The following is a 14,177-nucleotide window of genomic DNA, read 5'->3' as shown; positions in this document are numbered from 1 at the left end:
AGCTGAAGGTGGTTGGGACTAGAACCTGATCCTGAGGAACTCCTGCAGCTGAGACGATTGCCATCCTACAATCATAAGCCTCTTCTTCTGTATTCAGTATTATCAAACCAGGGTGAAGTAGGGTAAGGAGGGTAAGAGAATGTACATTGGAAACAGAGAAGGAAAAGGAGCAGAACTTTAAAACACAGAACAAGTAGAAAATAAACTTGTCCCAGCAGTGCAGCACAAGGTAACTGTCAAATACAACCATATCAGGTCAGAGTTATTGTTGCTCCGACAGTTTAACTGCAGGTCCATAACAGTGAACCATCAACAGTTACTTAGGGCTCAGAAACTATCTGTATAGCTTAAGATAGTCACGTAAGTGTTACTCGCCCAGCTGTGAGCTGACGGTCGGATAGAGAAGCTCTGAAGATAGTATGGAAGTGGAAGTCCTGTTGAAATTAGAGGACTCAGAACTTTTTCAGAAACTGAACAGCATCCTTTTTTTGTAGTAAGTAAGTGACATATACATTTATTTTACATCAATGTCATATGCAACCATTCTTACATGAAAATGCCTTCATATTGCTGTTTTGAGCTGTAAAAGTTGTAGTGTCTCCAAGCTAAACTTACAGACCTCTTCCACATGTATGTGGTACTAGTTTGAATAAATACACCTTGTTTTGATTTACTGAGGTCTGAAGATGCAATCTTTTCAAAAACCAGCTATACAAGGAAGAATAATATTCTCTGGTTCTTATTGAACTTCGCTTTGTCATGATTCCTTCATACAATGCTCTGTCAAATGGAGCCTTAAGATAGTGGATAGTCCCTCTCACATTTGGAATTCAGCTGTTTGGTCCATGTTTGCACTTAGAATGTAGGGAGGACAGGAGATGAGTGGCCCTTGCTTAACTCAAACTGAGATCCATGACCATGATATTATAAAGCAAGAGCTGTTTGATGTTATGGTTGTCACCCAGTTTTGACTGCATTTACGTACTGACAGGCCAGACAATTGACTGAAGGCTTGTCCACACAGACCACGTGTATGGTTTCTCTTCACTGTGAATGACACTTGTTCCTTCCATATTCAAAGCTCCTGGGAATTAAGTGTTCCTGGCAGTTCTTGATCCAGTGTTTGAGTTGAGCAGCCTGTCAGTAAATGTTCCTTTCCAATTCCCTGGAAAAATAAATTTACAATAGTTAAAAGTAGAATGAAAGCTGCTAGATTGTCACCTGGATCAGTAAAAACTGCAGATGCTGTAAATCAGAAATGAAAAGTAATTTGCTGGTAAAGCTCAGCAGATCTGGCAACATCTGTGAATGAAAAAACAGGTTAATGTTTCAGGTCTGATGATCCTTTCTCAAGTTCAGAGGAAGGGTCACCGAACTCAAAACATTAACTCTGTTCTTTCCTTCACAGATGTTGTCAGTCCTGCAGAGCTCTTCCACTTGGATCTTTGAATGGACAGAAGATGAAAAGTACAGGATAAATCAGGCTGTGGGAACTGGCTGCAGAGCCAATCATTATTTGTGCAGAGCCAGCAGAGTGGGAGGTTTGAGTGAGACCACAACAATGCTGTCGGTGTAACAACACAAACCGTACAACTATCTGACCATAACCTGTGTCAGTCTGTAACTGGATACGTGTAAATGACCGAAGCTTGCTGAAAATGCATTCCTGCAAGCAGGTGGGAATTCATCAGGTGGGAATTATCCTTTCGATAATTAATTCCCCTTTTGCACTGGTGGGATTTGTATTTGGAGTACTGTGTTCAGTTCTGGTCACCCGACTTAAAGAAGGTTGTTATGAAACATTTCCTGGCCGATTCAATGGACTAATACCTGGAATGAGTGGATTGCCTTAAAGGGACATCTAGAGGAAAATACAGGCTCGGCCTGTATTGTCTGGAGTTTAGAAAAGAAAGAGGAGACTAAATTGAAACATGAAAGATCCTGAGGGGACCTGACCAGATGCATGGTGAAAACATGGTCCCTCTTGTGGAAGGATCTAGAACTGAGGGTCATTGTTTGAAGGTAAGGGTGAGTCCATTTGAAATAGTGAGGAACATTTCTTTTCTCTCAGAGGGCTGAGAATCTTTGTGACTCCCTTCGTCAAAAGGCAGTGGAGGCAGCATCTTTTTTTTTTAAAAGGCAAAGACAGATTCTTGCTGACCAAGACAATGAAAGATATTCTGAGATATGCAGGTACATAGAACCGAGGTTGAAATTAGATCAGTGATTTTATTGAGTCGCAGAGCAGGCTCGAGGGGCCGAGTGACCCACACTTGTTCCTCATTCCTACGTTTGAATAAACCGCAGGACAAAGCAGCTCAGGTCGTGTCTGATTACTGTGGGTGAGGAGGGTGTTTGAGCTCCCACTACACTCACCCAGTGGATTAGTTCCTTTCTACACCCCGGCCAGCTTCAATTAACATTTGAAAAGTTTTAATCACATCAGCTGTCATCCTTCTAAATTACAGGGAATACATCATTCCTGGTGAGATGATGCATTTTAATAGGAGTAGAGAACACACAAATTAGCAGTTATCCATTCTGCCTCTCGAGCCTCAAAAAGGTCAAAGTTGATCTATTTAGGATTCAATTCCACATTCCCACTTGGCCTTGATAGTCTTTTTCCAAAAAAAAATCCTGTGGGCATTGCTCGCTGTGTTTAATTGTCATTAAAAAGTTGGCAGTGATCTGTCTCCATGAACCACTGTAGTCCATGAGCGGTAGGTGGACGCACAATGCTGTTAGGGAGAGAATTCAGGATTTTGACCCAGCAATACTGAAGGTACAACAACACATTTCCCAGTCAGGATGGTGAGTGGCGTGGAGGGAATTCACACCCACCACAGAGTCTACAGCACGGAAAAAGGTTCTGCTGACTCTGTCTGATCTTGACACTATCTTGCAAGTACTCTGTCATTCCATCTTTTATAGCTGAACCTAAGATATTTTTCCAACCAACAACTTTATGCAAATTCCCTGTTTTCTTTCTGACTCCCTTCTTACATATTGGGGTTACAGTAGCGATCCTCCAATCCATAAAAACTGAGTCTATAGAATTTGGAGGAAAACCACTTGTGAATCTGCTATTTCTACAGCCACTTCCTAAGGTACTTTAAGATGAAGGTTATCAGTGTCTGGGGATTTATCTGCCTGTTATCCCATTAGTTGTCCCAATATCATTTTCCTACTAATACTGATTCCACCTTCCCATTAGACCCTGTGATCCCCTTAATTTGGGGGGGTTATTTGTATCCTCCTTTTTGAAAACCTCAGACATATCTAATTGGTTTGTCTTCACTTTGTACCGCATTATAAATTCCTTGTTTCTGCTCGTAAGGAGACCCTATATTCCTCTTGACAGTCTTTCACTACCAATCTTCAACTAAGAGTTTAATGATGATCATGAAACCGTTGTTGATCGTCAGGAAAAACCCATCTGGCTCACGGATACCCTTCAGGGAAAGGAACTGTTATCCTTCACCTGGTTTGGTCTGTGTGTGACTCCAGCCATACAGCAATGCAGTTGACACTTGATAGCCCTCTGGGCAATCACAGATGGGCAATAAATTCTGGCCAAGCCAGAAAAGTCCACATCCTTTGAATGAATATAAAACAAAATTCTATTGGTTTGTACTGTCCCTGCAGCATGCACTCATGTTCTGTTTTCTCACTCTGACTAAATCCCTTTGTTTCCCTTTGCAGAAATCTAAACTGCTCCCAATCATGTTGTCAGTTGTTTTATTGGCCTAATTGTGTATGCTGCTTCCTTAAATTTAATACCGGTTCATTTCCCTTTCTGTGCTGTGGTTTGATCATGTTTCCCATTTTGTTCTTATGCCAGGCTGCGATGAATAACTTCCCCAGCTTGTCCACGTCCTCTTTCAATGTTTGCCATTACCCATTTCCCATCATCCATTCAAACACTGATTCACCATTTATCACAACTAGCTCGTGCCTCATACCATTTTATCTCCTTTCATTTAATTACAGGACCAAGTCTCAGAAACAACAATATCACTCTCCAGCTTTGTGAAGAATTCTATCCTATTGTGGTCACTCATCCTTAAGGGCCCATACTCAACTGGATTGTCAATTATTCCATCCTCATTATACAATACCCATCTGCTTCTTCAACATGTTGATTCATAAAATTGTACCATATCGACACAGGATTCCTCCTCGACTATACTGCTACAGTGTGATTTGGGCAATTTAAGTAGGTTGCAGTCACCTGTAATTAAAGCCATACCTTGATGCCTTATATCTCTCAAATCCACCCTAATGCCTTCCCCAATATTACTGCAGCTTGGGATCCATATGCAGCACTAAGGTTATTTTCTGTCCATTGGTGTTTTTCAGCTCAACCCAAACAGACTCTACTTCACTACACCCTATAACCTGGCTCACATCAGTTTCCTGTTTTAATCAGCAACTCCTGACAAATCCTTTTCCCTCTTTCCTGCCCAATCCATCTTCCTCAGACAACCCAATTATTCCAGGTTTCAATCTTGCAAACCTTCTCTGAGCCACTTTGAATAAACGAACAGAAGACCAAAACCTGCAGACAGTATTCGAGATTTGGTTTGACCCCTTCCTTGTACAAATGAAGTGAGCATCTTTTCATTGATGATTACTTGTTGTCATAATAAGGGAGATGGCCTCGTGGCTTTCTGGATTTCAGAGAGATCTTAATCAATTGGGGCAATGGGCTGAGGAATGGCAGATTGAATGTTATTTGGATAAATGTTTGTTTTACCACAACGCAATACTTCACAAGGGCAGGACTTACACAATTAATGGTTGGGCTCTGGGTAGTGTTGCAGAACAGAAATAACCGCGGGTTTCAGGTACATCATTCTTTGAAATTTGCATCACAGGTAGACAGGGTGGTTAGGAAGGCATTTAGCACACTTGTCTTCATTGCTCAGGCCTTTGAGTACAGGAGTTGGGAAGTGATGTTGGCTAGTCCTCTTCTCTCAGGCTGTGTGCTGCTCTGGTTGTCCTGTTATGGGAAGATTATTATTAAACTGGAGTGGGTTTGGACAAAATTACCAGGATATTGCTGGGAATGGAGGGTTTGAGTTATAAAAATACGCTGGATAGGCTGGGACTTCGTTCACTGGAAGGTAAGGGGTTGAGAGATGGCCTTATGTAGGTTAATAATATAATGAGACACACAGATAAGGAATAGCAAAGGTCTTTTCCCTCAGTTGGGGAGTTTCAAAACCAGGGGCATTTTTTTTTTAAGATGAGGGGAGAAAGATTTAAAAAGGACATGATGGACAACTTTTTGTTTTACACAGAGTGCTCAGTGTGTGGGATGAACTGCCAGAGGAAGTGGTGGATGTGGGTACAATTACAATTTTTAAAAAACATTCAGGTAAGTACATGAATTTGAACGGTTTAGAGCGAATATCGGCCAAACGCAGGAAGATGGGACTAGTTTAGTTTGGGAACATGGTCGGCATGAACTAGTTGTATCGATGGGCCTGTTTCCATGCTGTGTGACCCTCTGATAACATTCTATATCTGCACACTAACTCTGAAACTCAATTTCTTAATTTAAATTCTTCTGCACTTCAGAATTCCATTTAACGAATGTTGTGCTCCATTCATTTTGGGAGGAAGAATTTTTCCACTTCATCCACATCCTGCAAGATATTTTGCCTGAAATAATGTTCCAGATTTCAAAGAAAAGATCGAAAGGGGGGCAAAACAGGTGAGGGAGTAGCTTTTATTAATAAGAAAAACATTGCTGCTATCACCAGAAGAGATATTTTAGAAACACCATCCAATGAAAACATATGTTGAAATTAGAAATAAGAAGGAAAAATCATCTAATGGGATTGTACCATAGGCTTCCTAATAGTCAGAAGGAAGTTGAGGAACAAATGTGCAGAGAGATCTCAGATAGGTGTGAGAATAATAAGATTACAATAGTTGGTCATCTTCATTTTCCAAACATTTACCCAGACTGACAGAGTGTTAAAGGTTTGGATGGTGAGTAATTTGTGAATTGTGTTCAAGAAAATTTTCTTTCCCAATAAATCAATGTTCCTCTGAAAATAAAAAGCTTTTCTTGGTTAATAAGGCATAGCAAGTGACTGAAGTGACAGAACAGAGAAACTTTGAACCTTGTGATAGTAATTCTATCAGTTTTACAACAGTTGTGGAAAAGGATATGTCTTTCAGAAAAATTAAAAGTTTTCAATTGGAGGAAGGCAATTTTTAATGGTATAAGATAAGAACTTTCAAAAGTTTGAGGAAGGATCAACGGACCCGAAATGTTAACTCTGATTTTTGCGCACAGATGCTGGCAGCCCTGCTAAGCTTTTCCAGCAACTTCTGTTTTTGTAACTTTCAAAAGTTATCAGGAGTAGACTGCAGGTATAAGGATGTCTGATAAGTGGGAGGCTTTGAAAAGTGTGATAATTCAGAATCATTATGTCCCTGTTCGGGTGAAAGGTAAAGTTGGTAGGATTAGAGAACAATGGGTGAAAAAGATACTCAGGTTTTAGTCAAGAATAAAAAATGATAAATTATTAGATGCAAACAACTTGGCTCAAATAAATATCTTGAACAGTGTAAATAGTGTTAGGGGAATTCTTAAACAGGAGATCAGGGCGGCAAAAAAGCAACATGAAACTTCCGTGGTAGATAAGCTTAAGAATAATTCATAGAGTTTTTACAAGTGCATTAAGAGATAGAAAGCACCGAGAGAGCAAGCAGGGCTCCAAAAGGTGAAAAAGGTCAACTCTGTGTTGAGCCACAGGAGGAAAGAGAGATCTTAAAGGAATATATTGCATCAGTTTTTACTGTTGAGAAAGAAATGGAGGCTAGACAAGCCAGGAATAGAAATATTTTGGTTTGAAGACAGTTCACAGAAATGGGGGAGATTTTTAATGAATTTGTTCTCAGTGTTTACTGAGTAGAGAATCATGGATGCTAAGGATAAAAAGGGAAGCAAGTGGGGATGTTCTGGACCATTGCGGAGGTGTTTACAGCCTCAAAGCACATTAAGGTTGATAAATCCACTGGACCTGATGAAGTCCAGCTTTGGACACTGCGGGAGGCTGGGGAAGAAATTGCAGAGATTTTTGCTTCATCTTTTGCCACTGCTGAAATTCTGGAAGACTGGAGGGTGACTAATGTTGTCTCATTGTTTAAGAAAGGTAGCAAAAACCAGTCAGGGAACTACAGGCCAGTGAACCAGTGGTAGACAAGGTATTGAAGATGATATTCAGGGAGTGGATGCACAAATGCTTGGATATTCAAGGTCTGATTTGGGATAGTCAGCATGGCTTTGTGCACAAGAATCATATCTGACAAATTATTCATGCTTTTCAAAGAGGTAAGCAAGAGGATTGATGAGAGTAAGGCAGAGAATTCTGTCCATGTGGACTTTAGTAAGGGCTTTAACAAGGTCCCGTACAGCAGGCTAGTCATGAAGGTTCGGTTGCGCGGGATCCAGGGAGAGCTACTCATGGGATTGATGGTAGGAAGCAGAGCACGATGGCCGAAGGTTGGCTCTTGGACTGGAGTCGTGTGGCTCATGGTGTGACACAGGGGTCAGAACTGGGACCTTTGTCATTTTTCACTGACATAAACAATGTGGATGTGAATGTGCACGGCATGATTAGTAAGTTTGCGGATGATACAACATTAAGAGGTATCACTGATAGCAGTGAAAGTTATCAAAAATTAGAGCAGGATGGTGATCAGATGGGGAAGTTGGCTGAGGATTGCCAAATGAAATTCAATACAGCTAAGCGTGAGGTGTTGGCCTTTGGAAAGTTCAACCGAGGTCAGAGTCATACAGTGAATGGTAAGTTCTGAGGAGTATTGTGGGACAGAGACAATGAGGAGTACAAGTACATAGTTGGTTGAAAGCAGCATCACAGGTAGACAGGGTGGTGAGCAAAGCATTTAGCAGGTCGGCCTTCTTCGGTCGAGGCAGGGCATATAGAAGTTGGGACATTAAAGATGTACAGGTCATTGGTGAGGCCACACTTGCAGTGTGGTGTACAGTTTTGGTCACCCTGTTACAGGATAGGCATAGTTAAACTGGAAAATGTGCAAAGAGGAGTTATAAAGGATATTGCTGGGAATAGTAGTCCTGAGTTCCGAGGAGAGGTTGGCCAGGATTGGGCTTTATTCCTTGGAATGTAGGAGAATGAGCGGTGACCTCACTGAGGTGGATAAAATCATGAGGGGCTTAGACAGGAAGAATGCATGTAGTCTTTTTCCCAGGGATGGGGAATGGAAAACTAGAGTGTACAGATTTACGGTGAGAGAGGTCAGATTTAAGGAGGATGTGAGGAGCAACTTCTTCACATAGAGAGTGGTGCATATTTGGAATGGGCTGCCAGAGAAAGTGGTTGAGACAGGCACGAAAACAACGATTAAAAATCATTTGGGCACGTTCATGGATGGAAAGCGTTTGGAGGGGGATATGGACCAAATGCAGGCAATTAGAACTTGTTGAGTGGGCACCATAGTCAGCACGGACCAGTTTGGGCCGAAGGGCCTGTTTCCATGCTGTATTACACTCTGACTTTAAACCTCCAGGTCCTGCTCTAGTGCATCAAACCATGTTGTGGGAAGTTAAAGAGAAAACATGGGGCGCCCTTGCAGAAATATTTGTATCATCTATAATTACGGGTGAGGTGCCAGATGACTGGAGAGTGGCTAAAATTGTGCCTTCGTTTAAGGGACGTAAGGAGAAGCCTGGGAACTATCGAGCTGAGAGTCTGACTTCTGTTTTGGGTATGTAGTTGAAGGTAATAGTGAAATGTAGGATTTATGTCTTTGGAGAGGTCGGAATGATTAGTTGATTGATTTTCTTGGAGAAGTAACAAAGAAGCTAATTGAGGGCAGAGTGGTGGAAGTCGTTTATATTGACAAGAGTAAACCCTTTGACAATGTTCCACAAGGTGGACTAATTAGTAAAGTTCGATCATATGGGACTTGGGGGGAGCTTGTCAACTGGATATAAATATGGCTTAGTGACAGGACACAGGGACTGGTGGTAGAGGGTTGTTTATCAGACCGGAGGCCTGTTACCAGAGGTGTTCCACAGGGGTCAGTGCTCTGCCCAATTTTGTTTGGCGTCGTATAAAAACGTGATTTAGATGAGAATAGTGCAGACATGGTTAGCACATTTGCAGATGACACCAAAATAGGCAGGATAGTGGACAGCGAAGTAGGTTGTCCAAGATTGCAAAGAGATCTTGATTTATAGGGTTAAGAGGCTGAGGAATGGCTGGTGGTGTTGAATTTGGATAAAGGCGAGTTATTTCATTTTGGTAAAACAAACAAGAACAGGACTTATACAATTAAACGTAGGGCCTTAGGGTTAGTGTTGTCGAACAGAGAGACCTCAGGGTTCAGGCCCTTAATTCTTTGAGGTTGGTGTCACATGTCGAAAGGGTGGTTAAGTCGGTGTTTAGCCTGCTTGCCTTCATTGCTGGGACCTTTGAATATAGGAGGTGGGACGTGATGTTGAAGCTGTGCAGAACATCAGTGAGGCCTCTTCTGGAGTAATGCGTCCACTTCAGATCTCCTGTTATAAAGAAGAATATCATCAACCTGAGGAGGGTTCAGAAAATATTTCTCAGAATGTTGCCAGGAATGGAGGTTTTAAGTCGTAAGGAGAGGCTTGATCGGTTGAGACATTTTTCCACTGCAGTCTAAGAATTGGAGGAGTGGCCTTATATGTTTATAAAATCATGACGCGTATAGATGAGGTGAATGGAAGGTCCCTTTTCATTCAGGTGAGGTATTTCAAGACTAGGGGGCTGGAGAAAGCTAGCTGAATCATTCACTCTCCATTTATGAAGCTGAACAGTTCCTTTTGCCAACCTATTTGACGAAGGGCCAGAGAGATGGAGACTAGGTGATGCTTCTCGTGGCTGGATTAACTTTCTACTCTGGGTGGCTTCATGCTACACTTACAGTCTATAGGTTACCAGTACTGGAGGGTACGGGTTATGAGGAGAGACTGGGGCTTCACTGGAAAATAGGTTGAGCAGTGACTTTGGAGAGGTTTATAAAATCATGAGGGGTATAATGTGAACAGCAAGGATCTTCTCCCTTAGATATGGGAGACCAAAACTGGAGGGTATTTTTTAACAGGAGAGGAGAAATATTTAAAGGGCAGCAAGGGGGAGCTGTTTCAAACAGTAGGTTGTTTTTATGTGGAATGAACTGCCAAAGGAAGTTGTAGATGCAGGTACAGTTCCAATATTTAAAAGACATTTGGACAGGTACATGAATAGGAAAGGTTTAGAGGGATATGGAACCAACTCAAGCAAGTGGGACTTGTTCAGTTTGGGATGGTCAGCATGGACAAGTTGGAACGAAGGAGGCTACAGAACTCAGAAATATTTTCTTGATATTTTCAAAATATTTCACATTGCAGGAGTGGGAGTGCTAGATGTCTTTTAAAATATAAAGATGGACAAATCTCCAGTACCTGATCTAGTGTATCTGAGTACATTGTGGGAAATAAGGGAGGAAATTGCAGAAATATTCATATCATCTATAAATATGGGTGGGGTGCCAGATGACGGGAGAGTGGCTGATATTATGCCTTTGCTTTAGAAGGGATGTTGGGAGAAGCCTGAGAACCGGAGACTGTAGCCTAACACTGGAATACAGTCACAGAATTAAAGTCAGTGTGGATTTACGAAAGGGAAATCATGCTGGATAAATCTGCTGGAATGTTTCAAGAATGCAACATTTAGAGTTGAAAAGACATTGGATGTGGCTTATATGGGCTTTGAGAAGGCATTCAAAGGTCCCACAGAAGAGATTAGCATGTAAATTTAAAGCATGAGAGATTGGGTATTCACAGGGATACAGAACAGGTTGGCACACAGAAACAGTCAGAGTAAACAGTCATTTCTTGTATGCCAACCAGTGACCAGTGTGGTACTGCAGGGGTCAGTGGTGGACCGCAGGTATTCACACTATCTGTTAGTTATTTAAAATGAGAAAGCTTGAATGTCATATCTGCAAGCTTGCAGGTTCAGGACAGTGATCTGTGAGGAGGATGCAAATATGTTTCAGTGTGACTTGAAGTTGAGTGAATGGGGCGAAAATGCAAGGCAGATGAAATATACTGTGGATAAGTTCGAGACTATCCAGTTGATTTACAAAACTAGGAAAACACAAGTCACTGACAGTCAGCATGCTGGTGCAGCAGGGAGCTAAGAAGGCAAATGGTATTTTGACCTTCAGAGTGACAGCATTCGAGTACAGGAGCAGGGACGTCTTGCTGAAGTTGTACAGTATCTTAGTGAGACCACACCTGGGGTGGTATGTGTAAATTTGGAATTCGTACCTGAGGAAGGATATTCTCGCTATGGAGGCTATTCACAATAGTTGATCAGACTGATTCCTGGGATGGCAAGGCTGACATATAAGGACAGAATGGATTGGTTAGGATGAAATTCACTGGAGTTTAGAAGAATGAGGAAAAATTTCACAGAAACCAATAAAATTCTAGGTAAATACAGGAAGGATGTTGTCAATGACCAGGGAGTCGGAGCTTAGGGGCATGGGCTAAGCTGTTAAGGACTGAAATGAGGAAACCTTTTTAAAAAAACAGAGACTGGTGACCCTGTGAAATTTGCTGCCACAGAAAGCAGTTAAGATCAAACACTGGATGTTTCCAAGAAGAAGATCATATGTATAGTTGTGAGGGTTTAAGGGATCAAAGGGTTTGGCTCTAAAGTGGGAAGAGGCTGAGTAGAATGATCAGCAATGATCAAAGTGAATAGCGGAGTAGGATCGAAAGCTACAATGGCCTGCGCCTGTTCCTATTTTCTATGTTTCTATTCTGTTAAAGGTGGAAAAAGAACAAAATGATTACAACTGACACAAATATCAGCACAACCTTATCACCACTGGATGAAAATCCTATAACTCCTTACCAAACAGCAACATGGGAGCTACTTCACCACGTGGATTGCAGCAGATCAAGAAGGTGCAGCGTGATTTTGAAAGTTTCTGGAGTGGCCGCTCTGTCTCTCATTTTCAATCCAGTTTTCAAGTTGTTGAATGCCCTGAGAAAAGCAACATAGTATGTCAGAAATATCTTTGGATGTTTGCTGATACTGGGGGACCTGAGGGGTGGGACTGCGGCTAGGGGTACAGAAGTGGGTAAAGTTGGGGAAGAGGGAGAATAAGAGAAACAATTGGCTGGATTTTGTGGTGGGGTGATGGGCAAAGAATAACCCCAATATCCAAACCACACGGCCCCACCCTGCTCAGTTCTCTCCCTCCACTCTGGTCTTTCTCTGAGCCTCTTTCACACCAACAGCCAGCTCAGCGTCAAAGACATGCATGTGGACACTTTTCAATCAGTCTCGGGCACTAGGACAAGCATATTGCAAACAGTCCTCAGTGTACACAGCAATGATTTAAACCATTAGCTTTTGATACCAGCCCCATTCACAGCAAAGATAGTCACAGGATAAATTTTAAAAAATCAAAAACAAAACTGACCACATTACATAAGCAGTTTACATGATGCATTGTTTCACATGGACAGAGGATTGTCAAACTTTTACCCTGTCACATCAGCAGCTAAATACCTTTTCTCAGAAATCCCCTGTTGTAAAGTCCTTCTGTTTGGACCATGTTCCCTCCCAGACTTGCTGGCACCAGTTCCTAGATGCTGACCTTATTAATGGCCAAAAAAAATGTCTACATCATTTTTGAATAAGAAACAACCTGCAATTAACTTAAAGACCTGGCCTCAGAAATCAATAACTGGTTTTGTATTTTTTTTTAGCACAACTGCTGCTCACAGTCCAGACGTCACCGTTCAACTCTCAGATGCAAGCCAAACATGACTTTTAAAAACTCAGCGATGGTGCTAACACTGGACATAGCGGAAAGACCTCTAACCAGTGAGTGCACACTGGAGTTCTGCTTTACTGAGAACACCTCTCATTGCTGTAATCACATTCTGAAGTGGCTTGACAGGGTAAAAGCTGACAGGACTTTCCCTCTCACAGGACAGCCTAGGCCTGTTTCAGGGAGGAAGCCTGAGGCTCGCTGCAACCTACACGCAGCACCAGAAGACCCCTGTTTGAGACTTGTGACCTAAACTGAGCAATCATGCAACCCTCTTGCTGGAATACAGCACCAAAGCTGCCCTCCCCTTTAACCCGTACTCACCGCTTGTGGCTTACATAGAGGCCCATTTCATTCCGGATATCCCTCCCAGTACGCATGCTCCGTGGCTGAACGACATCTAACGACCAATAGTAAGCAAGAGGCGGAACAGGAAGAAGGCACCGGATGCGCTTGTTCTCCAACCAATCAGAGGACGAGGCCACAATTCTGGGGGCGGGTCACCGGACCGGAAACGTTGAACTCTGCCTGATCCTTCACAGATGCTGCAGACAGGCTGAGCTTTTCCAGCAAAACAAAGTGTGGAGCTGGATGGACACAGCAGGATAAGCAGCATCTCAGGGGCACAAGAGCTGGTGTTTCAGGCAGTTTTAATGTAGTTCCCATGGTCTCTGAGCTTCTCCAACAGAGATAGTAGGAACTGCAGATGTTGGAGGATCTGAGGTAACAAGGTGTGGAGCTGGATGAACACAGCAGGACAAGCAGCATCAGAGGGGCAGGAAGGCCAACGTTCGGAGCCTAGACCCTTCATCAGAAATGGGGGAGGGGAAGGAGGCTCAAGTAAATATGGAGAGAGTGGGGGAGGTCGATACACGATGGATAGAGGAGAAGATAGATGGAGGGGAGACAGACAAGTTAAAGGAGCGGGGATGGAGCCAGTAAAGGTAGGTAGGGAGTTAGGGAGGAGATAGGTCAGTCCAGGGAGGACAGACAGGTCAAGGGGCGGGATGAGGTTAGGAGGTAGAAGATGGGGGTGGGACTTGAGGTTCGTGGAGGGAATAGGTGAGAGGAAGAACAGGTTAGTGAGGTGGGGACAATCTGGGCTGGTTTTGGGATGCAGTGGGGGGAGGGGAAGAGCTGGGCTGGTTTTGGGAGGCGGTGGGGAAGGTGAGATTTTGAAGCTTGTGAAGTCCACATTGATACCATTGGGCTGCAGGTTTCCCAAGCGGAATATAAGCTGATGTTCCTACAACCTTCGGGTGGAATGGTTGTGGCACTGCAGGAGGCCCAGGATGGACATGTCGTCTAAGGAA

The 14,177-nt window shown here is 42.8% G+C and overlaps 1 long non-coding RNA gene across 1 annotated transcript; it reads right to left on the bottom strand.

The window, feature by feature from the left end:
- Positions 1–530: 530 nt before the first annotated feature.
- On the bottom strand, positions 531–13,288 carry LOC132208669 (uncharacterized). The gene is made up of 3 exons (XR_009444801.1): positions 13,189–13,288; positions 11,937–12,068; positions 531–1,165 (listed from the first exon to the last, which is right to left on the bottom strand). It is a non-coding gene; the product is annotated as an uncharacterized LOC132208669 (long non-coding RNA).
- Between the last annotated feature and the right edge of the window lie 889 nt (positions 13,289–14,177).

Source organism: Stegostoma tigrinum, unplaced genomic scaffold (assembly GCF_030684315.1).
Source record: "Stegostoma tigrinum isolate sSteTig4 unplaced genomic scaffold, sSteTig4.hap1 scaffold_50, whole genome shotgun sequence".
Classification (NCBI taxonomy): Eukaryota; Metazoa; Chordata; class Chondrichthyes; order Orectolobiformes; family Stegostomatidae; genus Stegostoma; species Stegostoma tigrinum.
This window is presented reverse-complemented; position numbering and strand designations above follow the sequence as displayed.